The 23,310-nt window shown below is 44.8% G+C and overlaps 1 long non-coding RNA gene across 3 annotated transcripts; it reads left to right on the forward strand.

The window, feature by feature from the left end:
- Window positions 1-12,771: 12,771 nt before the first annotated feature.
- LOC119301066 lies at window positions 12,772-16,379 on the forward strand. 3 transcript variants are annotated; one of them, XR_005146856.1, is made up of 3 exons: window positions 12,772-13,340; window positions 13,920-14,236; window positions 15,845-16,379. It is a non-coding gene; the product is annotated as an uncharacterized LOC119301066 (long non-coding RNA). The 3 variants fall into 3 exon arrangements; XR_005146858.1 differs by lacking the exon at window positions 15,845-16,379 and adding an exon at window positions 15,216-15,232; XR_005146857.1 differs by lacking the exon at window positions 13,920-14,236.
- Window positions 16,380-23,310: the final 6,931 nt, after the last annotated feature.

Consider the following 23,310-nt stretch of genomic DNA (forward strand, 5'->3'; position numbering starts at 1 on the left):
CTGTCTGCATCGTGCGGCTGCCCGCGGCCTCCCGAGGCACGCGCCGCCCGCCGGGGCGCACCGCCCGTCCGCCTCCTCGCCGCTCCGCCGTGGAGCGACTGCTCCGGCCGCCGCCCGCCGGACCTCCGCCTCGACGCCGCAGCTCCGGCGACCTCACCCCAGCGCCCCTCCGCCGCCTTGCCCTCCTCCGGTTCCCTCGTTCCTCGCCACCCTCTCCTTCCCCGTCGCTGGCGAACCGCATCTCCGGCGCTAACTCCTGCCAGATCCGCCGCTGCATCGAAAACCGTGCGAAACCCTAGATCTGGAGGTAGTAAATTTCTTCTAAGTCCTGAGATTTCAGATTCATGTGCCCATCTTCATCGCATCGTAACTTTGCATCCATATCTCCGATTCATGCTTATAGCATATCAAAATGTTTGTCTCAGACTGTACATCATTTCATTCCATTGCATCATTTTCATTTGAGTTCATCTTGATGCCCGAAATGCTGTTAGAAGAGTGTTATTTGAGATAATTGTCAGATCTGCTGCTCCATTTAGCTATTTGTCATTTTTGCCATGATTGTTGTGTGCATGATATGCCCATGAGCTCTACATATGTTTTGTTAAGGGTTTTGCCATATTTCCAGAGGTGCAACCCATGTATTTTTGTGATGTGTGTGGTGTCTAGCACAAGCTTGCAAAGTGAGGCACTTGGTGATGCTGATTTCAGGGACTTAGCATTTCCACTAAGTCCTTGACCTGTTTATCTCATTATGCCATATGTTCATGTTGTTTCCTAGTGATCCGTGCCTCTTTTGAGGATGATCAGTAAGGATGTTTTGCTAATCCTGTAGTGCTCTATCCATACATGTCTTTGTTTGCATTTGTGGAGCACCCTAACTTGAGTCAATCGAGCTCTACTTTTGCTATTTCGTGAATCTGGGCAGATTGTCTACTTGTTAGCGATTTTGCCGATGATGTTGTAGTTGATCCGTGCATGCTATGTTATTGTTCTTGCCATGCCTAGCTTGTATAATGTGTATTCTTGATGGGTGTATGCTTAGATTGTCATGACTTGCTCTGTAGTGAGTGCACCTAGCTCGTAAACATGCCTACTTGATATCTGTTTCAGCATGCTCCAGTTTTCAGTAAGTCTGAGAACTGATTATGTTTTTGCCATGTTCACATGCTTGCAAATGTATTTTCTGATCCCTTTTGGCTCAAGGTCACTAAGGGAGTTTTGTTAAGCTCTTTGAGTAGCTCCATGCCATGCTTTACTTTGCCATGTTCAGGTCCTGTAGCATATAGTTTTGTTGCTCCGAAGAGTGCTATCTGATCTGAAATTCCAGACAAGTGTTAATTTCACTAAGTCTGAAATCTGTTTGCCATATGCATTTTTGCCATGCTAGTTTGAACCTGTTAATGGATGAATTGGCCGTAGCTCAGTGCTAGACTTTTGTTAAGCATCATGAATGCATCCCTGCCATGTATTTTGTTGCCATGTTTGGGTGCTATAGCATGTTCATCTTATTGCATTTAGATGGCTACTTGCTGTAAATCGTAGAACGTGGTCATATTTGAAGTGCTCGCCATTTCCAAACCGTAACTCCGATTCCGGTGATCTTTATATTGTTTTCAAGCGATTTCATCTCATATTTCCAGTGGAACACTTGGATTTCCAAGTTGAGTCCAGGTTCATGCATTCCTTGTCAAATCATGCATATGCATCGCATACCGCATACCGCATATCATACCATGTTCATGTGTTGGTTGTTTACTATGTTGTGTGCTTCTTTCCAGTGTTTGCTTCTTCGGGTTGGTTCCGGTTACATCGCGTTTGTGAGGACCCGTTTGTCTATGTTCGTTTGTCTTCTTCAGGGACTCGTTCTTCTTCCTTGCGGGATTTCAGGCAAGATGATCATACCCTCGAAATCACTACTATCTTTGCTTTGCTTAGTTGCTCGCTCTTTTGCTATGCCTATGCTGCGATACCTACCACTTGCTTATCATGCCTCCCATATTGTTGAACCAAGCCTCTAACCCACCTTGTCCTAGCAAACCGTTGTTTGGCTATGTTCCCGCTTTGCTTAGCCCCTCTTATAGCGTTGTTAGTTGCAGGTGAAGATTGAAGTTTTGTTCCTTGTTGGAACATGGAGATCGTTCCTTGTTGGAACATGTTTACTTGTTGGGATAACTCAATATATCTAATTTAATTAATGCATCGATATACTTGGTAAAGGGTGGAAGGCTCGGCCTTATGCCTGGTGTTTTGTTCTACTCTTGCCGCCCTAGTTTCCGTCATATCGGTGTTATGTTCCCGGATTTTGCGTTCCTTACGCGGTTGGGTAATAATGGGAACCCCTTGACAGTTCGCCTTAAGTAAAGCTCTTGCAGCAATGCCCAACATTGGTTTTACCATTTGCCACCTAGCCTTTTCTTTTCCCTTGGGAGTCGCGCTCCTGAGGGTCATCATTATTTTACCCCCCCGGGCCAGTGCTCCTCTGAGTGTTGGTCCAACCTGTCAGCTACCGGTGACCACCAGGGGCAACTCTGGGCTGGCCTACCCGTACCTAGGACAATCTGAGTGTGCCCTGAGAAAGAGATATGTGCAGCTCCTATCGGGATTTGTCGGCACATTCGGACAGTGTTGCTGGTTTAGTTTTACCCTGTCGAAATGTCTTGTAGAACCGATCGGAATGTCTCGGGAGGAGGTCTATTCCTTCGTTGACCGTGAGAGCTTGTGATGGGCTAAGTTGGGACACCCCTGCAGGGATTTGATCTTTCGAAAGCCGTGCCCGCGGTTATGGGCAGATGGGATTTTGTTAATGTCCGATTGTAGATAACTTGAACCTTAACTTAATTAAAATACATCAACCGCGTGTGTAACCGTGATGGTCGCTTCTCGGCGGAGTCCGGGAAGTGAACACGGTGTTGGAGTTATGCTTGACGTAGGTTGTTCTAGGATCACTTCTTGATCATAGTTTTTCGACCGTGCTTTGCCTTCTCTTCTCGCTCTTATTTGCGTATGGTAGCCACCAGATATGCTAGTCGCTTGCTGCAGCTCCACCTCATACCTTTTACCTTACCCACAAGCTTAAATAGTCTTGATCGCGAGGGTGCGAGATTGCTGAGTCCCCGTGACTCACAGATACTTCCAAAACTAGCTTGCAGGTGCCGTTGATCCGAGCAGATGATGCAACCAAGCTCAGGAGGAGCTCTATGAAGATCTTGTCCTTTGTGTTGTTTCGTTCTAGTTGATCAATAGTGGAGCCCAGTTGGGGTCGATCGGGGACCTTTGTCGCATTTGGGGTTCTTCTTTTATTTTGGCTCCGTAGTCGGGCCCTGATTGTATTTGGACGTTGTAATGCTTTATTCATGTAATTGCGTGAAGTGGCGATTGTAAGCCAACTATGTATCTTTTTCCCCTATTGTATTACTTGGGTTGTGTGAAGATTACCTCACTTGCGACATTGCTTTCAATGCGGTTATGCCTCTAAGTCTTGCTTCGACACGTGGGAGATATAGCCGCATCGAGGGCGTTACAGATCTGTTGTGCCATCATATGATTCGATGTTTATGGGTTTGAAACCCTCGGGGATTTGATGATCCATTACTTCGTCTGTGAAGCATAGTGGGTGTGTGGCGCCTGTGTACTGGGCTATATCACGATGTAGCTCCAATGAGCTTTGTCTACTGTGTTCGGCCCTACCGGATTTGTGTCCGGCGTGACGGTTATCGTCTCGAGTCATGGGGTGCCCACGCGATCCGTAGATCGATCTTGTTTGCCTTGTCCTCCAACATATCTCGCAGGTCTGGCGCATTTTCCCGTGCCTTGGTACGGGGTGCGGCTTGAGTGGAGGGCCAAAAGGCCTCTCTGTCGCAGCCACAAGGTGGTCGGTCGGCCATATCAAGTGCTGGTGATGTAGGTTTAAGTGCTTCCTCCTCTAATCGGGGTAGCAACCTGCGCTTTGGGTAGCTCTTGGAGGGGCGTTCGAGTTTATGCTCTTCGGCCGCGAGGACTTCAGTCCATCTGTCGACTAGCAAATCTTGATCAGCTCTAAGCTGTTGTTGCTTTTTCTTGAGGCTTCTTGCCGTGGCCATAAGCCTGCGTTGAAAACGCTCTTGCTCGACGGGATCCTCTGGCACGACGAATTCGTCGTCGTCGAGGCTTGCCTCATCTTCGGAGGGAGGCGTATAGTTATCGTCCTCGACCTCTCTGTCTGCCGCTCTCTCATGAGGGCTGGCTTCTCCATCCTCCTGTGCTGAATCTTGCTAGAGGGGGTTTTCTTCAGCACTCTCTGGAGTATTATTATCTCCCGTGCTGGAATCACCGTATTTGTTTTGGCGGGATTTTGAGCGGCGCCGCTGACGCCGACGCTTAGGCTGTTTCTTGGAGGGGTCATCCTCCGTTGTTCCATCGCCATCTACTTCTTTTGGAGTGCCCACCATGTATATGTCATATGACGAGGTGGCTTTCCAGGGCCCAATAGGCACTGGTTCTTCATCGTCTCCTGCATCGGCGTCCATACCGTCGATGTCTTCGAAGTCAAAGTCGAGCATGTCGGTTAAATCGTCGACAGTGGCTACAAAGTGGGTGGTGGGTGGGCTTTGAATTTCTTCATCGTCCGTATCCCAACCTTGCTGACCGTAGTTCGACCAGGGCTCTCCTAATAAAGAGAGAGACTTTAGTGTCTTTAGAATATCGCCGAAAGGCGAGTGCTGAAAGATATCCGCGGCAGTGAACTCCATGATCGGTGCCCAATCGGATTCGATCGGCAGGGGCGCGGAGGGTTCGGAGTCCGGAGAGGAGTCCGGTTCCCTGGAGTCACGAGTCTCACGGAGTGCGGGGCTGGTGTTCGGCTCGATCACCATTGGGATCGCAGCCCCCGAGGTGGTGTCCAACCACCCATCCTCAATCGGCGCAGTAGGCTCCGAATTAAGGGTCGAAGCCGATGCGGGTGCGGCCTCCAGGGCACTGTTCGGCTGTAGAGCTAGATCATGCTCGTCGTGACAGTGCAGCACGCTCGGCAGTGGCTCGAATTCGTCGAAGATCGAGTCCCCGCGGATGTCAGCCGTGTAGTTTAAACTTCCAAATCTGACCTGACGGCCAGGGGCATAGCTTTCGATCTGCTCCAGATGGCCAAGTGAATTGGCCCGTAGTGCGAAGCCGCCGAAGACGAAGATCTGTCCGGGGAGGAAGGTCTCACCCTGGACTGCATCGCTATTGATGATCGTAGGAGCCATCAAGCCTAACGGTGACGACACAGAGGAACTCTCAATGAAAGCACCAATGTCGGTGTCAAAACTGGCGGATCTCGGGTAGGGGGTCCCGAACTGTGCGTCTAGGCCAGATGGTAACAGGAGGCAAGGGACACGAAGTTTTACCCAGGTTCGGGCCCTCTTGATGGAGGTAAAACCCTACGTCCTGCTTGATTAATATTGATGATATGGGTAGTACAAGAGTAGATCTACCACAAGATCGGAGAGGCTAAACCCTAGAAGCTAGCCTATGGTATGATTGTTGTGTATGAATGTGTTGTCCTACGGACTAAAACCCTCCGGTTTATATAGACACCGGATAGGGTTAGGGTTACATAGAGTCGGTTACAATGGTAGGAGATCTACATATCCGTATCGCCAAGCTTGCCTTCCACGCCAAGGAAAGTCCCTTCCGGACACGGGACGAAGTCTTCAATCTTGTATCTTCATAGTCCAGGAGTCCGGCTGAAGGTATAGTTCGGCCATCCGGACACCCCCCAATCCAGGACTGTAACACCCTCAATGCGACTATAGCTCCCACGTGTCGAGGCACCACTTAGAGATATAATCGCATTGAAGGCAAATGTCGCAAGTTAGGCAATCTTCACAACATCCCATGTAATATGATAATAAAAAGGGAGATAACATAGTTGGCTTACACTCGCCACGTCAATCAAGTGCATAAATAACATTACATCATCCAAACACTCATGGCCCGACTACGGCGCCAAAATAAAAGAGAACCCAACATGCGACACGGTCCCAATCACCCCCAACTGGGCACCACTACTGATCATCGGGAAAGGAAACGTAGTATCGTTGAGAGTCTTCGTCGAACTCCCACTTGAGCTCATACGCGTATCCTGGAGCGGAATCATCAGGCCCTGCATATGGTGTAATAGTAATCTGTGAGCCACAGGGACTCAGCAATCTCGCACCCTCGCGATCAAGACTATTTAAGCTTATAGGTAAGGCAAGGGTAAATATAAGTGGAGCTGCAACAAGCGACTAGCAAGTATGGTGGCTAACTTATTCGCAAAAGAGAGCGAGAAGAGGAGGCAAAGCACGAGCGAGAAACTAGAGAGCAACCTGCGCAAACATTACTCCAACACCGTGTCCACTTCCCGGACTCCGCCGAGAAGAGGCCATCATGGTAACACACTTGATTGATTCATTTTAATTATTTAAGGTTCAAGTTATCTACAACCGGACATTAACAAATTCCCATCTGCCCATAACCGCGGGCACGGCTTTCGAAAGTTCAATCCCTGCAGGGGAGTCCCAACTTAGCCCATGACAAGCTCTCACGGTCAACGAAGGAATAGACCTCCTCCCAAGACGTTCCGATCAGACTTGGTATCTCGGTAATTCAAGACACTTCGACAGGTTAAAACAAGACCAGCAACACCGCCCGAATGTGCCGACAAATCCCGATAGGAGCTGCACATATCTCTTTCTCAGGGCACACTCAGATGAGCGCTCCATACAACTAAAACCAAACCTCGAGTTTCCCCGAGGGGGCGCTGCACAGGACTCTAGTTTGGACCAACACTCAGAGGAGCACTGGCCCGGGGGGGTTTAAAATAAGATGACCCGCGGGCTCCGGAAACCCGAGGGAAAAAGAGGCTAGGTGGCAAATGGTAAGACCAATGTTGGGCATTGCTGGAAAAGCTTTAATCAAGGCGAAATATCAAGGGGTTCCCATTATAACCCAACCGCGTAAGGAACGCAAAATCCGGGAACATAACACCGATATGACGGAAACTAGGGCGGCAAGAGTGGAACAAAACACTAGGCGAGAGGCCGAGCCTTTCACCCTTTACCAAGTGTATAGATGCATTAACATAACAAGATAATATAATGATATCCCAACAAGTAAATAAATGTTCCAACAAGGAACGGCCTCCAATCTTCACCTGCAACTAGCAACGCTATAAGAGGGGCTGAGCAAAGCGGTAACATAGCCAATCAATGGTTTGCTAGGACATGGTGGGTTAGAGGTTTGACATGGCAATTTGGGAGGCTTGCAAGCAAGTGGTAGGCATCGTAGCAATGGCATAGCAAAAGAGCGAGCAAACTAGCATAGCAAAGATAGTAGTGATTTCGAGGGTATGATCATCTTGCCTGCACAGTTGTCAGAGTTGACTGGATCCTTGAAAGCAAACTCAACGGGCTCCTCGTTAGCGAACTCGTCTCCCGGCTCTACCCAAACAAGACAAACAAGCAACAAGGATACAATCAACCACGTGCGAGAACAAGCAATAGGATGAAATGATGATATGCTATGCGGGATGCGACGCGGGATGCAAAATGCAAGATATGACAGGAAATGCATGAACCTGGCCTCAACTTGGAAATCCAAGTGTGCCACTGGAAAGAAGAGATGAAATCGCTTGAAAACGATATAAAGAACGCCGGAATCGGAGTTACGGTTTGGAAATGGCAAGCGATTCAAATATGACACCGGTCTGCGATTTACAGCAAGTAGGCATCTAAATGCAATGAGATGAACATGCTACAGCATTCAAACATGGCATCAAAATACATGGCAGGGAAGCATTCAAGATGCTTAACAAAAGTCCCTTAGTGACCTTGAGCCAAAAGGGATCACAAAATATACTAACAAGCACACGAACATAACAAAAACATAATGAGTTTTCAGACTTTGTGAAAACTGGGGCATGCTGAAACATAACTCACGAAGGCATGTTTACGAGCTCGATGCACTCACTACGATGCAAATCATGGCAAGACAAGCATACATCTCTTAAGAAGGCACAAAATGCAAGCTAGACATGGCAAGAACAATGGCATAGCATGCACGGATCAACTACAATAACATCGGCAAAATCGCAAACAAGTTGACGATCTGCCCAGATTCGCAACGAAGCAAAAGTAGAGCTCGGTTGACTCAAGCTAGGGTGCTCCATAATTGCAAACAAAGACAAGGATGGATAGAGCACTACAATATTAATAAAACTCCCTTACTGATCATCCTCAAAAGAGGCACGGATCACTAGGAAACAACATGAACATATGGCATCATGAGATAAACAATCCCAGGACTTAGTGAAATCACTAAGTCCCTGAAAACAGAATTAGCAAGTGCACCACTTTGCAAGCTTGCACAAGTCACCACACCCATTCTAAAAATACATGGGTTGCACCTCTGGAGATATGACAAAACCCTTAACAAAATACATGAAGAACTCACGGGCATAGCATGCACACGTTAATCATGGCAAAAATGACAAAAGTGCTAAACGGAGTAACAGATCTGACAATTAACTCAAGTAGCCCTCTTCTAACAGCATTTTGGGCATCAATATGATCTCAAATGAAAATGATGTAATGGAATGAAATGATGTACCCTCTGAGATGAACATTTTGATATGCTATACGCCCAAATCGGAGCTACGGATGCAAAGTTACGGAGCCACGAACATGGCAACTTGGATCAGGAATTCTGGGACTTAGTGAAAAAAACAACCTAGGGTTAGGATTTCAGATCTGAGATCCGGGCACGGATTACGAAGTTCGCCGGAATCCTCGGAGCTCGCCGGAGAGGACCGGCCGGAGTGGCCCCGGCGCGGGCTCCGAGCGCGGCGGGGCGGCGCGGCCGGTGGTGGCGCCGGACGGGGTCGGTTCGGCCGATGGTGGCGGGCGGCCGCCGCGGCGCCGGCGAGGTCGGTGCCGGCGGGCGGCGGCCGCGGCCGGCTCGCGGGCGAGGAGGCGTGGAGGAGATGAGCCTCGGGGGCCCCGGCTGGGCCTCCCGGGCCCGAGCAACAGCGGCGGCTTTGTGCCACGTGGCGGCGCCCGATAGGCGCGGGCGGGCGGCGGCGGCTTTGTCCGGTGACAGCCGGACGTGTCCGGGCGCGCGAGGGGAAAAATTAGGGTTTCGGGGGGAGAGGAAGATCCGGATTCGGAGGGGTCTTTATATAGGCATAGAGGGAGCTAGGAGAGTCCAAATGAGGTGCGGTTTTCGGCCACGCAATCGTGATCGAACGCTCTAGGACATGGAGCAGAGTTTGATGGGTTTTGGGCCAAATTGGAGGGGTGTTGGGCTGCAACACACACGAGGCCTTTTCGGTCCCTCGGTTAACCGTTGGAGTATCAAACGAAGTCCAAATGGTACGAAACTTGACAGGCGGTCTACCGGTAATAAATCAAGGCCGCTTGGCAAGTCTCGGTCCAATCCGGAAATGTTTAATCCCCACACACGAAAGAAAAACTAGAGATGACCACCGGAGGAGAACGGAGCGCCGGATTGCAAAACGGACAACGGGAAAAATGCTCGGATGCATGAGACGAACATGTATGCAAATGAAATACACATGATGACATGATATGCAATGCATGACACGCAAGCAATGACAAGGCAACAACAGCGAATAACTGCACGACACCTGGCACATCGGTCTCGGGGCGTTACAAGGACTCCCTCAATCGTCATCATCATTACCATATACCACCACCCCACCATATACATTGCCGCTGCCATATACAACCACCAATCCGAGTCCGCATATACCATCGCCATATACCACCACCAATCCGAGTCCAGATATTCCATCGCCATATATAACCACCAGTCCGAGTTCCACCAGATTCATCTCCGCCACTAGTCCGAGTCCAATATTTGTTGCTTTGTTTTAGAGTTCCAGATCACGTGATACTTCGAGTCGTGACCAAGTCAGACTCCCCAATTTACGTGTTGTTTTTATTGCTCTACATGATGCATGTTTGTTTGGTAACCTTGGGAAGTGCACCTTTTGCACCGATCGAGTATCTTTTCTTAGCTATGTTGTTACTCCACAGGGAATTGAAGTTGATAAAGCGAAGATTGAAGCTATTGAGAGCTGGCCGCAGCCCAAAACGGTCATACAAGTGAGGAGTTTCCTTGGCCTCGCTGGTTTCTATAGGCATTTTGTGAGAAATTTCAGCACTATTGCTGCACCTCTCAACGAGCTTACAAAGAAGGATGTGCCTTTTGTTTGGGGTACCGCACAAGAAGAAGCCTTCATGATATTGAAAGCTAAGTTGACACATGCTCCTTTACTCCACCGTCCTGATTTTAATAAGACTTTTGAGCTTGAATGTGATGCTAGTGGAATTGGATTATGAGGTGTGTTATTACAAGATGGCAAACTTGTTGCATATTTTTCTGAAAAATTGAGTGGGCCTAGTCTGAATTATTCTACTTATGACAAAGAATTATATGCTCTTGTTCGGACTTTAGAGACATGGCAACATTATTTATGGCCCAAGGAATTTGTTATACATTCTGATCATGAATTTTGCAACACATTAAAAGTCAAGCAAAACTGAACCGTATACATGCTAAATGGGTTGAATTCATTGAGACTTTCCCTTATGTCATTAAACACAAGAAGGGTAAAGAAAATGTTATTGCTGATGCATTGTCTCGTCGTTATACTATGCTTTCACAACTTGACTTTAAAATATTTGGTTTGGAGACCATCAAAGATCAATATGTGTATGATGCTGAATTTAAAGATGTATTGCAGAATTGCAAGGAAGGGAGGACTTGGAACAAGTTCGTTGTTAACGATGGATTTGTGTTTCGTGCTAACAAACTATGCATTCCAACTAGCTCCGCTCGTCTTTTCTTGTTGCGGGAGGCGCATGGAGGAGGATTAATGAGACACTTTGGCATGAAGAAGACGGAGGATATACTTGCTACACATTTCTTTTGGCCAAAGACGAGACGGGATGTTGAGCGTTTTGTTGCTCGCTACACTACATGTCAAAAAGCTAAGTCATGACTCAATCTTCATGGTTTATATATGTCTTTGCCTGTACCTAGTGTTCCTTGGGAGGATATATCTATGGACTTTGTTTTAGGTTTACCTCGAACAAAGAAGGGGATGGATAGCATATTTGTTGTCGTGGATAGGTTCTCGAAAATGGCACACTTTATACCATGTCATAAAAGCGATATGTTGTTAATGTTGCTGATTTGTTCTTTCGTGAAATTATTCGCTTGCATGGTGTGCCAAATACTATTGTTTTAGATCGTGATACTAAATTTATTAGCCACTTTTGGAGATGTTTATGGGCTAAGTTGGGGACTAAACTTCTTTTTAGTACTACATGTCATCCCCAAACTGATGGACAAACTGAAGTAGTCAATAGAATATTGTCTATCATGCTTAGGGCTCTTTTGAAGAATAACAAGAAAATATGGGAAAAATGCTTGCCTCATATTGAATTTGCTTATAATCGTCTGTTGCAATCTACTACTAACATGTGCAGTTTTGAAATTGTGTATGGTTTCCTACCTCATGCATCTATTGATTTGTTACCTCTTCCATCTTCGGAGAAGGTTAATTTTAATGCTAAACAACGTGCTGAATTGATTTTAAAAATGCATGAGTTAACTAAGGAAAATATTGCGCGTATGAATGCTAAATATAAACTTACTAGAGATAAGGGTAGAAAACATGTTGTGTTTGCACCTGGAGATCTTGTTTGGTTACATTTGTGTAAGGATAGATTTCCTAATTTGCGTAAATCAAAGCTAATGCCACGTGCTGATGGCTCTTTTAAGGTGTTAGAGAAGATAAATGATAATGCATATAAACTTGAGCTACTTGTAGATTTTGGGGTTAGTCCCACTTTTAACATTGCAGATTTCAAGCCTTATTTGGGTGAGGAAGATGAGTTTCCGCCGAGGACGACTTCATTTCAAGAAGGGGAGGATGATGAGAACATCAATACCATTGTTACACGTACAGACCCTGCTGCTATACATACTGGACCAACTACTAAAGCTCGCGCATGCCAATCAAATTATCAGGTACTTTCGTTTCTTGGTAATGATTCTAATGTTCATGAGAACTAGCAGGTGCACTCACGCATTTGCGCGGCTAGAATTTTATAGATAATAAATGTGTTATTTTCTTTATCTGTTGCAAATTTCATATATAACAAAAATATATTATCCATTTGCATTATAATAAATATTTTTGCTTTAAATTTTCTATTGAGGTACCTGCAAAAAAGTTGCTATTGAGGACGCCGGGTAATCGTTCGCCAATTGCCTGGCTCTGTCATATATGCCGCAGAGACACATAGCTGCTTTGTGCATGACCGTCTTCCATGGCTCGTCTTATTCAATTACCTAGGTATCCAATTTGAGTATATCTCTCTTTTCTTCATGCCATACAATTTTTTTGCAAATTCCTTTATAGAAATTATTTACATGATATATATAGTAGAGTTATTTGACTTGCCATTTATTTGCTTTAGTTTTCTAGAGATTTGGACTTAGATTTTTTTCCATTATACAGAACTTAAAATTTTGTTTTCTGTGAACACGCCCAAAGCAATTACATGTATACCCCAAAAAACTGTAACCAAGTCTGTTTTGGATAAAACTGTAACCAAGATTTTTTTAATTTTTTAGGTAACCAAGTTTTTGTGGATATAAATCTCAAAAAAAAGTTTTTGTGGATATATACAAACAGAAACCAAGTGTGCATAGTGCATCGTATGTAGGCTCATCGGTTTTGATGTAGGCCCAATAGTCATACCACCACGCACCTTTTTTTCTTCCAAGAAAAACAACCTGTTTCCCTTGAAAAAATACAATGCACTATGCTCTTATCTCGTTAGATCCCTCACCAGGTTCCTCTCATCCACAAGCGCCATTTCTTTCGATTTGCTGCGAGCGATTGAGAGATGTCGTTGCTGGCATCAAGTAATCGAGCCCCATGCTATCCTGAATCTAGTTGCCACTTATTTTCTTTGAATTTCTCTTCCTTGGGTGGTGGCTTAGGTGTCCGGATGAGTGCGTGCATGCGTTTGATGCAGTCTCTACGGGTGCGGATCCTCACTTACCTCGTTGACACTGGCAACACGGCTACGGTGAGCGCCAGGCAGAAAGCGCCGGCTGTGCTGCTCAACCTCGTCTAGCGGCCGTGGCAGAGATGCTGAAGGTTGGGGGCGCGGAGGAGACGGTGGGGGATCTCACGGAGGATGGGACGCCGGTTCGTGTATTTGCAGAACGAAATCGTGCTACTGACTTACTGAGTTGTTACCCTCCACATTTGTCGTGCTGTCGGACTCATATTAAATGTAAGTACTTATGGTATTCATATTTCCTAATGCAGATTACATCCTATAGTTCCTCCCATGACACTATAAAGTGTTTTATTTTGTATTTGTTGTGTTACTATGTCCTAGGAAAAAGGCTTTAATTTGTTAACTGTAATTTGGTTCATATGTATTAATCCACATAGAATGGTTGAAGTTTCATGGTTGAAGGTAGTGCTTATGACATCGAACATCTATTCATGGTTTTATTTAACTGAAAAGTCGTATGAGCTTTAGAAGTTTTATTGTCCAGAACAATAAACTGACAAAAGAGCATTTCTTTCAAGATATTACAATATGAGCTGCTTCTAATATTGCGGACATTCACACCACTATAATCTAATAGGTGTCCTTATCCAGTTATCCTGGTCGTTGTCAAGTACTCTTATCATATCTTTGTAAATACATATATAATCTACCTTAGTATTTTGTTGATAACCAATCCACTAATTTTCTGGATAACTTCCATGTTCTCCAAGGCTTTGTTTCACCTACTATATCATTCAGCCGGCACTTGTCTTCTTCCTTATGATGTCAGTAACATGGATTTTTTTTTTGCAGTGTGGCCTTCTTTTTTGCAAAAAAAAAGCGACAACATCTGACCTTTGTACTCTTGGTCTTCCAGCCTTTTTTTTACTTTGCTCCAGCAGATTTCCTGTTCTTGCGGACATCTTTTCCCTTCCTTTCTGTCATACTTGCCACATTTCATTCTTCCTCTTGAGTCATTTGATAGTACAATAGATCTCAGTCTCCTCTTTTTGTCACTTTGTAGTTCACATGATGATAACAGTTGGTCGTGGTGCCCATCTTTGTTTACTGTAGCCCCATTTCTATCATGTGGTTCCTCTTTCGCAAGCACCAGTTTACATGACATTTTGGTAGGTGAAACTTTATTATTTCGTGACTGCAAAATAAATATATATTTGGAAATTAGACATGTTTCTAAAAAATCTAGAAGTGTATATGTGAATAAAAATCTATCACCCTTTTAACTGCATGTTCAGCTTCTTTGTATTATGTTTTAGCAAGGCGTCCCCTTCATCATCCATCAAATCATGTGCAACATATGTGCCGAATCGGTTTGGAACTTATAAACATGGTACCTAATTTTTAATTTTTGGAAAATGAATAAAAACACCTTTACCTCGTCAGCTTTATTGTATAAGTACATCATCTCTAGTCGATCATTAGGCACAAATGTTATTTTTACATAATTATGGTATTAACTTTGGAGCATCAGATTTCCCATCCAATGACTCAGCAAGTTAAAGATAGATGTATAATGGTCATAAAAGTAATTAGTTTGAAGTCTTAATAACAACTATAAAAATACCCAAGCGTTGGAGTGTAGTTGAAAGTCTCAATTGAAATCATAAACATACATGAGCATCGTATATCTTCCTTTGCCCGTTCTTGTATTAAGTCAGGTTCTTGGTAGATAGTTCGAAGTAATAAAAGGAGGATATTTTGTGGATTCCTCAATCGTAAAATTGCTAAATGCATAAGTAGATTGCTCATCGATCTTTGATCTGAAAGTGTGTATGAGACTTAGTAATTGTTTTTAAAAATGCTAGAATAATTTCTAGTTTAAAATATAAAGAATATACATGTTCATCCATTAAGATCATATCTAGGCTAATAAGCTCATCAATTGCAGGATTTATCCCGTATCCTTATTACTTTCACTTGAATGTTCCCGTTTTGTCCCTTCGTTGTTAAGTCGCTCAATTTCTTGTGTGGCACAATGTTTTGCCTACAAATAATACAAAAATAGTTTTTCAATTCATGAAGTACCAGTGAAAACTCCCAAAACTAAGTGAATTTAGTAAATAATAATTACCAAACTTGATAAGTCAGGTGAGAAGACATTGGGCGTGGCGTCGTCCAACTTCAAGTTACGTATTACTCCCTCCTTTTTGGTTTATAGGGCTTATCTCAAAATTTTAGTTTTTCCATTTTATAAGGCTCAATTTGGTTGTTTTCCATCACATGTTCAGATTCCAAGGTGCATTAAATCATTGCTTGCAAGTATTAAGAGAAAATCGACCAATGCATGTACTTTATGCATGCATGCATTGCAATTTATGCATTGATAAACATAATGTTTTGAGGAAAACAAGTGCATTAATTAGGTGCTTTTGCAAACTACAAAAAGTATTCCACCATTCATCATCTATTTTGGTTGGTGAGATTTTTGAATTGAGCCCTATAAACCGAAAAGGAGGGAGTATGTGAATCTGTTGGATGTGGTAGTCATGGAGTGTCAGTTCTTGTTGACTTCAATATTTGTCGGTGTCGAGTTGAGCGTCAAGTCGCCCGTTGCTTCCTATTACCAGCTAACTTTGTTTTATTTGTGGTGTCAAGACTCAGGCATCAATTTTCTCATTGTGTCTAGCACTGGCTCACTTTGATTCTCCTGTTTTTGGTAGATTCTTGGGCGTGTGCTATATGTGGTCAGCTAATAATTGTCGAACTTGATGATTCAGGTGAGAAGACATTGGGCACCGTCTGACTTTGAGTTTTCGTGCCACATGAAGCAGTTGGATGTGGTAGTTGTGCAGTGGCAGTTCTTGCTAACTTCGATATTTGTCGGTGTCGAGTTGAGCAGCGAGTCTCCCATTGCATCATCGTACCAGCTTCATTTTTTCTTGGTGGTGTCAAGACTCAGGCATTGATTTCGTCCCATTGGTTATGTCCGTGTCGAGTTGAGCGGCAAGTCTCCCATTGCATCATCGTACCATCTTCATTTTTCTTTGTGGTGTCAAGACTCAGGCATTGATTTCGACCCACTTGCTCCCTTCAATTTCTTGTTTTTGGCTGATTTATTGGGCATGTGTTTTATGTGGACGACTGGTCTTGTTTATATTGGTTGATGTGGCTAACACCGTGTTGAGTCCTGATCCTATATTTGTCTTGCATGCATCTGTCCGGTTTTGGATTGTCAGCATGTGAGTTGTACTTACGTATCCTTATATGCTTGGATATCCTTATTTGTTGACCCATCATTGAGAAAGAAAACTATTATTTGGATCTTTCTGTGGTTGTCTCGGACAGATTTGCTAGAACACTTGTTGTAGTACTTGACGTAGCGTGTTGTATTGTTTTGTATTACACACATTAATATTTGCATGTACACAATTTCAAAAAAAAATCCTAAATCAATACGGACGTTTTCTTTTGAGCCGAATACACACGGTTCCGTGCTTCCACCTGTGCATATGCTTATAGACGTGATAGTTTTTTCCTTTTGAGGAATAGACGTGATAGTTCAATATATTCACACGTACTCCCTCCGTTCCGAATTACTTGTCTTGGATTTGTCTAGATACGGATGTATCTAGACTCATTTTAGTGCTAGATACCTCCGTATCTAGACAAATTCAAGACAAGTAATTCAGAACGGAGGGAGTACATCTTAACATGTTACGCAAAATCTTTTAAATCTCAGCCATCATTATTTTGATCTGACGATGGTAATAATATTAGCATATGTGGGTAAATGTAATGGCTCGTTTGACTCTTGTTTTAATTTATAATAGATATGATACCGCCTAAATTGGATACATTTGTTTTGCTTACAAATTAAAGGCCTAGCTTGGAGAAGGATGAACATTGGAGCAAGAACAAGCATGGAGTTGATGGCATGCGCAAGTGAAACAAGAACGAAGTTTCAAGTGATGATTTTAGGACTTTGAAGCCACCATAATGAGTGCACGAAGCCTTGGACGAAATATACAAGATGCCACTTCATAATTTTCATCCAGAGGCTATTGTAGGTGTTGCGTCACCTTATTATTGGGCTATGCCCATGTATTTTCGAAATACTTAAGTATAGGTTGTTTTTAGAGTCTGTATGTGTGGGGAAACAAGAGTTAGCGTTGGCTTCGAACCACTCTACCAAGGGCCACGAAATTCCCCCTCTTCGTCCATATATAAACCCTTAGGGCGTCGTTTAGACTTTGGGTTTTGTTTAGAATACAAGTTTGCCATACCTGCAACTTCGCGTACTTCGTTTGTGTTCAACGACCAGACCAAGACATCACAGAACCCCACCTTGATCAATAAAGCTTTCATCTTATATTCGCAATATCCAGATTGCAATCTTAGTTTCTTGCTTGTTCTTCGTTTGCTCGCAGGAAACAGACCCTCGTGGTCAGGTTGATCATGCTCCGGCATGGTCAATAACCCCTCGGAAGTTGGTTTAGCGATTGCTAAGGCGCAACATCTCGCACGATCGTAGTCGGATCGTCAAGGTCGACTCCCACAGAAAACGGTAGCCACCATCTCATCGAAACATCGGGACACCTTTGCCTCTATCAAAACGATATCCATCGCCTCTTATTGCTTTCAATTTTTTTTCTCGTGTCAACATAGAACAACATGAGTGTTGTGTGAATTTTTGTGATTTTTCGGGGTTCATTTGGACATTTTTATGCATTAACTGAGTTTTCAATGCATTTATGTGCATAATTCAAATTTGAACTACATGTGCATGCTCCAGTACATATAAATTCGTTGAAAAATCAAATCTGTGTCCTTGAGTGCATGCTTAGGTCCCTTGCAAGAAATGAGAATGAATTTCAAACACCAGAGCATCGTTGATTGCCGGCAAAATATTAAAATGCCTGGTTTTTAAATTCTAGTAAATCCAAAACTCGTCTGAAATTCATGAAACTTGGCATGCTATCATGGAAGGGCACCAGTGTTGTGGTATTTTCTGTGTCCAGTTTGAGAGAAGGCGCACTCGAATAATGACAGCCAACAAAGGCATTTTGAAAAAAAATAGCTGCCACTTTAATATCACAAACATTTGTATAATTCAAATCGTGTGTGTTCGGTTAACCATTCACATGACGCCACATATCTTGGTTTTAATGGCTATATGAGGTGCCGTGTGGACAGCTGCTCGACTGAACGGGAGGCGTGCGACCACAGTCCGGTGTGCAGGCTCACCGGGAAGCGTACAAGCTGTTCAACGCAGGATCTGTGCATCTCTTCAACGCAAACGGTTCAGATTACGGTATGCAAATTAAAGCCAGACTTCGGCGCTAAGCCAAGAGACACTGCGATTTGTCAAAATATGCAGCTAAAAATCAATATCACCGTCTATTTTTCGCAACTAAAATTCAGTAATTAATCATATATTTCATTCATACTAGAGATTAAGCAGTTGTTCTCACCGGGAAGCGATACAGCCTTGGACCGCCGCCCGCCTCACTCCCACTAGTCTATATTAATGGCGCTGCCGAGCGGCCGCACCCCCATCCTCGCCACACACAATTCCTCTCTCTTCGCCCGCATCCTCGACGCCGCTCTAAGTCCTCAAAGTCGTCAGTGTACGAGGATGCCGCCGAAGCACCCCATCGGAGGGAGTGGCGACGCTCGGGCTGCTGAAGCACCGGAGCACTGCGTGAATATGGAGACAAAGGTTCCCATCCCCGCCGACGAGGTGGAGAACGAGGCTGCCAACAAGTGGAGGCAGGTCGAGAAAGAACCGCAAGCGACTCCAGCAGGCCTAGACTTCATCAACAACCTCCCCAATGATATGTTGATAGTCATCATATCCCTCCTCCCAATCAGAAATCGGGCGAGGACAGCCCCCGTTTCCCGGCGGTGGCGCACCCTATGGCTCCACACCCCTGTCGACCTCCTCCACGCCCACAAGCTCTGTTGTGGATATCGCCAAAGCTTGAATGCGTTCTCTTAGATCCTCGGTAGTCACCATGGCCCAATCAAAGGCCTTATCGCGGGCAAGTTCCGTTCCAATGGCAAGGAGCGAGCCAAGCTTGATGAGTGGTTCCGATCCCGTGCCATAGATGCTCGAGAAGCTAAGTTATAATGATGGGCATATGAGCTTGCTGCCAACGTCCGTGCTCCGCTTCGTGCCCATGTTGCACCTCGCCAAGTTCATGAACTGCCATCCCTCCTTAATGACGCGCCCGCTCTTTTTCTACCACGACTGAAGCACCTTGAGCTCGTCGCCGTCCGCATCCCAAAGGATGACATGGAGCGCCTGCTCTGCGGCCGTACTGCACTCAAGTTCCTTCGTCTTCAGGCGATGAATTGGTCGAGTACCTTGCACATCACCTCCAGGACTCTCCACACTATTTATGTGTGTTGTTGGTGCTGCAATGAGAGATCACAAAATTTGGACCACAATATGGTCATCCAGGACACACCTTCACTTGAGAGATTACTTGTAGTTGATCGACAAGGTCCAACAAGAATCAATGTCATTTCTGCGCGGAAATTGAAAGTGGTGGGCTACTCGTCTGTCAAATACTACAATTTTCAGGTACAACAGTCGCCTTATATACCTCTCCTTCTTGATATCAACGTTATAACTAGTTTTGAAGATGTATGTTCGTCTGTCATCCAGCAAAGCTTCACCCAGACTCTGGGCACGGTGAAGGTCTTGGCACTAGAATCTGTCGTCCCCAACCTGGACCAAGTTTTCAGTTGCCTGAGATGCTTTCCGTGCCTGAAGAAGTTGTATATCGAGGTGATGTTCCTTTCCTGTTAAATGTTAAACATAAGGGAGTTCAACTTTTTGCACCTTTTCCCAAGTTTACAATGACTATGTACTACGATTTCTGAAGGAATTTTGGAGGATTTTAGGACATACACCCCCACCCCATATTGGTTGCTTCATTCATATGGTTACAATCGTCCATAAGCATTTCTCCTTTGGATTCCTCTGTACTAGTTTTCTTAGGGAATTTTTCATCCAATCCAACCTCTTGTGAAGAAGGCTACATGTTTCTAGATTGTAATCAAATTAATTCCCATGTTAATCATGACAGATCGAAGATGGCACGTTGGCGCATTTGAAAAATCCTGCAAACCAAATGGGCGTGTAGCACTGTTCAAAACTGCATGTAGGCACTAACACGTTCTCTTCTTTTGCAGTGCATATTAGACCCGTGGAAGATGTTGATAACGAAAATCACATCGAATGTCTGGATCTGCATCTCTCAAATATTACTTTGGACTCCTACCGAGGGACCCCACCAGAGATTACACTCGCCATGTTCTTTCTTGCTAGAGCAAAGGTGCTGAGGGTACTAAGGTTTAACACACATTTAATTAGGAAAGATCAATGGTACGATTATCAGAGGCGGCTGGTACTGCGGAATGGAAGTGCCTCCAAAAATGCCAAACTTCGTATTGGAAGAGCATATGGCAAAGCAATTGGAAGTTATTGTGTCAAACCCATACATGACTTGTCAGCGGCTGATCCCTTTTCAGAAATGATGCAGCTTGCAATGTTTGAATTTGGGCGCTGTAATCTTTGAACTTGAACCTTGCAATATTTATGGTATTTGTTATATTGAACCATTTCTGTTCTCTTGTCTCAAAGCAAACTGTTCATCCGGGCGAACCACATGTCGTACATCGCACACACCTTGATCTGGCTGACCGTTTCTTTTGTGTTGCTTAATCACAAACAATTCATCCAAGTGAACCATATGCTGTACATTGCACACGTATTCATCAGGCTGCCATTTATTTTGTTCCGCCTCATCGCAAACGGTTCATCCGAGTGAACGGTATGATGTACATCGCACACACCTTGATCTGGCTAACTGTTTCTTTTGTGTTGCCTAATCACAAATAGTTCATCCAAGTGAACCGTATGTTGTACATCGCATACGCCTTCATCAGGCTGCCCGTTTCTTTTGTTCCACCTCATCGCAAATGGTTCATTGGACTGAATCGTATGCCCTGGATCGCACACGCAACTAATATCTGAACCGTGTTTGATGCTTCCTCCATTGCAAACGTTTTGCACCTTTTTGACGTTTTTTTGCATCCCCGTTTGTGATTAATGCATCACACACAGTTTCATGAAAGGGTCTCTGATCATAGTGTCACGTTAGCAGCATCCTGCAATAGTGCATGTTGCTAAAGGAGACATTGATCTTAAGCATGTTCGTACCGATAAGCAATTGGCTGATATATTCACTAAACCGCTTGATGAGAAAGTATTTTGCCATTTGAGAGGTGAATTGAACATCATTGATGCCTCAAACTTGGAGTAGGAACTCCATTCGGATACATGCAAGGCATGAGCCTTTGACTAAATCTTGATATTTCTCTTATGATTATGATCATATGTCATGGATCTATACTTGTACCCTTGGATGCTATCTAACCCTTGTAGGTACTTGTATGAGCTCAAATCCGTGAGATTGCAACCCACTCACATCTTGAGCGATCTCTATATCACTAAGTCTCTAAAATATAGTGGTTGAAGTCAAGGAAGCATGAATCCTTTCAACATATGCTTTGACAAGCTTAATATATTAAATATCATTTGGTATCAAAATTCATGATTGTCATGTTGGATACACAAGTGCTCTTCCTTGCCCATGTAGGTAGATGGACTCAAATTACATGAGATGCTCCCAACTATTGATGAGCTACATCAACCTTGAGCATCCTACACAAGTTCAACTACATGATCAAGAACAATACCACCACCCAAGGTATGTCATTCTATGTTAGAGAAGCTTTACCCCAAGTCATGGGTCAAAGCAGCTCAACAAGATGTGAATACATCAAAATGCTTAAACACAAAATGGTAACCCCATTTTGAGCTTAAACGATGAATATGAACTACGATCAAGTGTTCTCATTTGACTCCTCAGTCAATATACTCTAACATAGGTGACTTTGTCACCGACCACCTCTAGATGAACTTCTCTAGCATTTATTTATGTTCTTGCATTTGTGCCTAGCTTGCTTGTTCCCTTTTCACTTCATCTAGATTTGTTTTTTTCTTTTTCTCTGTTGTGTTCTGCATTCCCTGCATCTAATTTATTACAAATCTTTCAGTTAATTCCCTACAAATCTTTGTGAGATCCTTTTTCCTAGTGAGCTGAGATGACAAAATCTTTCTTCAGTACTGAACTCGGTCTCACTGACTTATCAACGGGCCTTAAAAAGGACTAGAGGTGGAAGGCAACTTGGGCCACTAAGGCCCAAGAGGGGAGGTGCCCCCTTTCCCTCCAGGGGATGCCGATTTGGGGAGGGGTAAGGACTCCTCCTTGCCCCCTTGGCCGGCACAAGGGGAGGGTAGTTGTAACGCCCCAATGCAACTTTCCATAGTTGTAGCTCCGACTCTTGCCTTTTTCGGAGATTTGATATGAGATTCCCTTCGTGGTTCGGTTTTGTCTTTGTTTTTGCTTTTGTCCATGTCATGCATTTCATATCATGTCATCATGTGCATCGCATTTGCATACATGTTCGTCTCATGCATCCGAGCATTTTCCCCATTGTCCGTTTTGCAATCCGACACTCCTATGTCCTCCAGCGCCCCCTTTTGACTCTTTTCGTGAGCGGGTGTTAAACATTCTCGGAATGGACCAAGATTTGCCAAGCGGCCTTGTTACACCACCGGTAGACCGCCTGTCAAGTTTCGTGCCATTTGGAGTCCATTTGATACTCCAACGGTTAACCGGGGAACCGTAAAGGCCTCGTGTGTGTTACAGCCCAACACCCCTCCAAAATAACCCAATAACCCTTCCAAACCCCCTCCATCCTCTTGTCCGTTTGATCACGATCGCGTGGTCAAAAACCGCACCCCATTTGGACACTCCCACCTCCTTCTACCTATATAAACATCTCCCCCTCCATTTTTCGTGAATCAAACCATAAAATTTCCCCACCGCGCCGTGTCGGACATGTCCGTCGCCGCCGGACACGTCCAGCGCCGCCGCCCCGTCCAATCCTGGCGCGACACCTGTCCCGTCGCCTCTCCACCGTGCCTCCTCTCTCTCCCCGCCGCCGGGGCCCAAGGCCGGCCCGCCCCGGGCCGCGACCGGGCCGTCCGCGCCTGATGCTCCGCCGCCGCGCCCGTGCGCTTCCGCCACCAAGCCGCCTCCCGCCACGTGCGTCGCCACCTCCTGCCGCGTGCGCCGCCGCCTGCTGCCCCGCCGTCATGCGCCTG

The sequence above is a fragment of the Triticum dicoccoides genome, chromosome 5A, assembly GCF_002162155.2.
Source record: "Triticum dicoccoides isolate Atlit2015 ecotype Zavitan chromosome 5A, WEW_v2.0, whole genome shotgun sequence".
Classification (NCBI taxonomy): Eukaryota; Viridiplantae; Streptophyta; class Magnoliopsida; order Poales; family Poaceae; genus Triticum; species Triticum dicoccoides.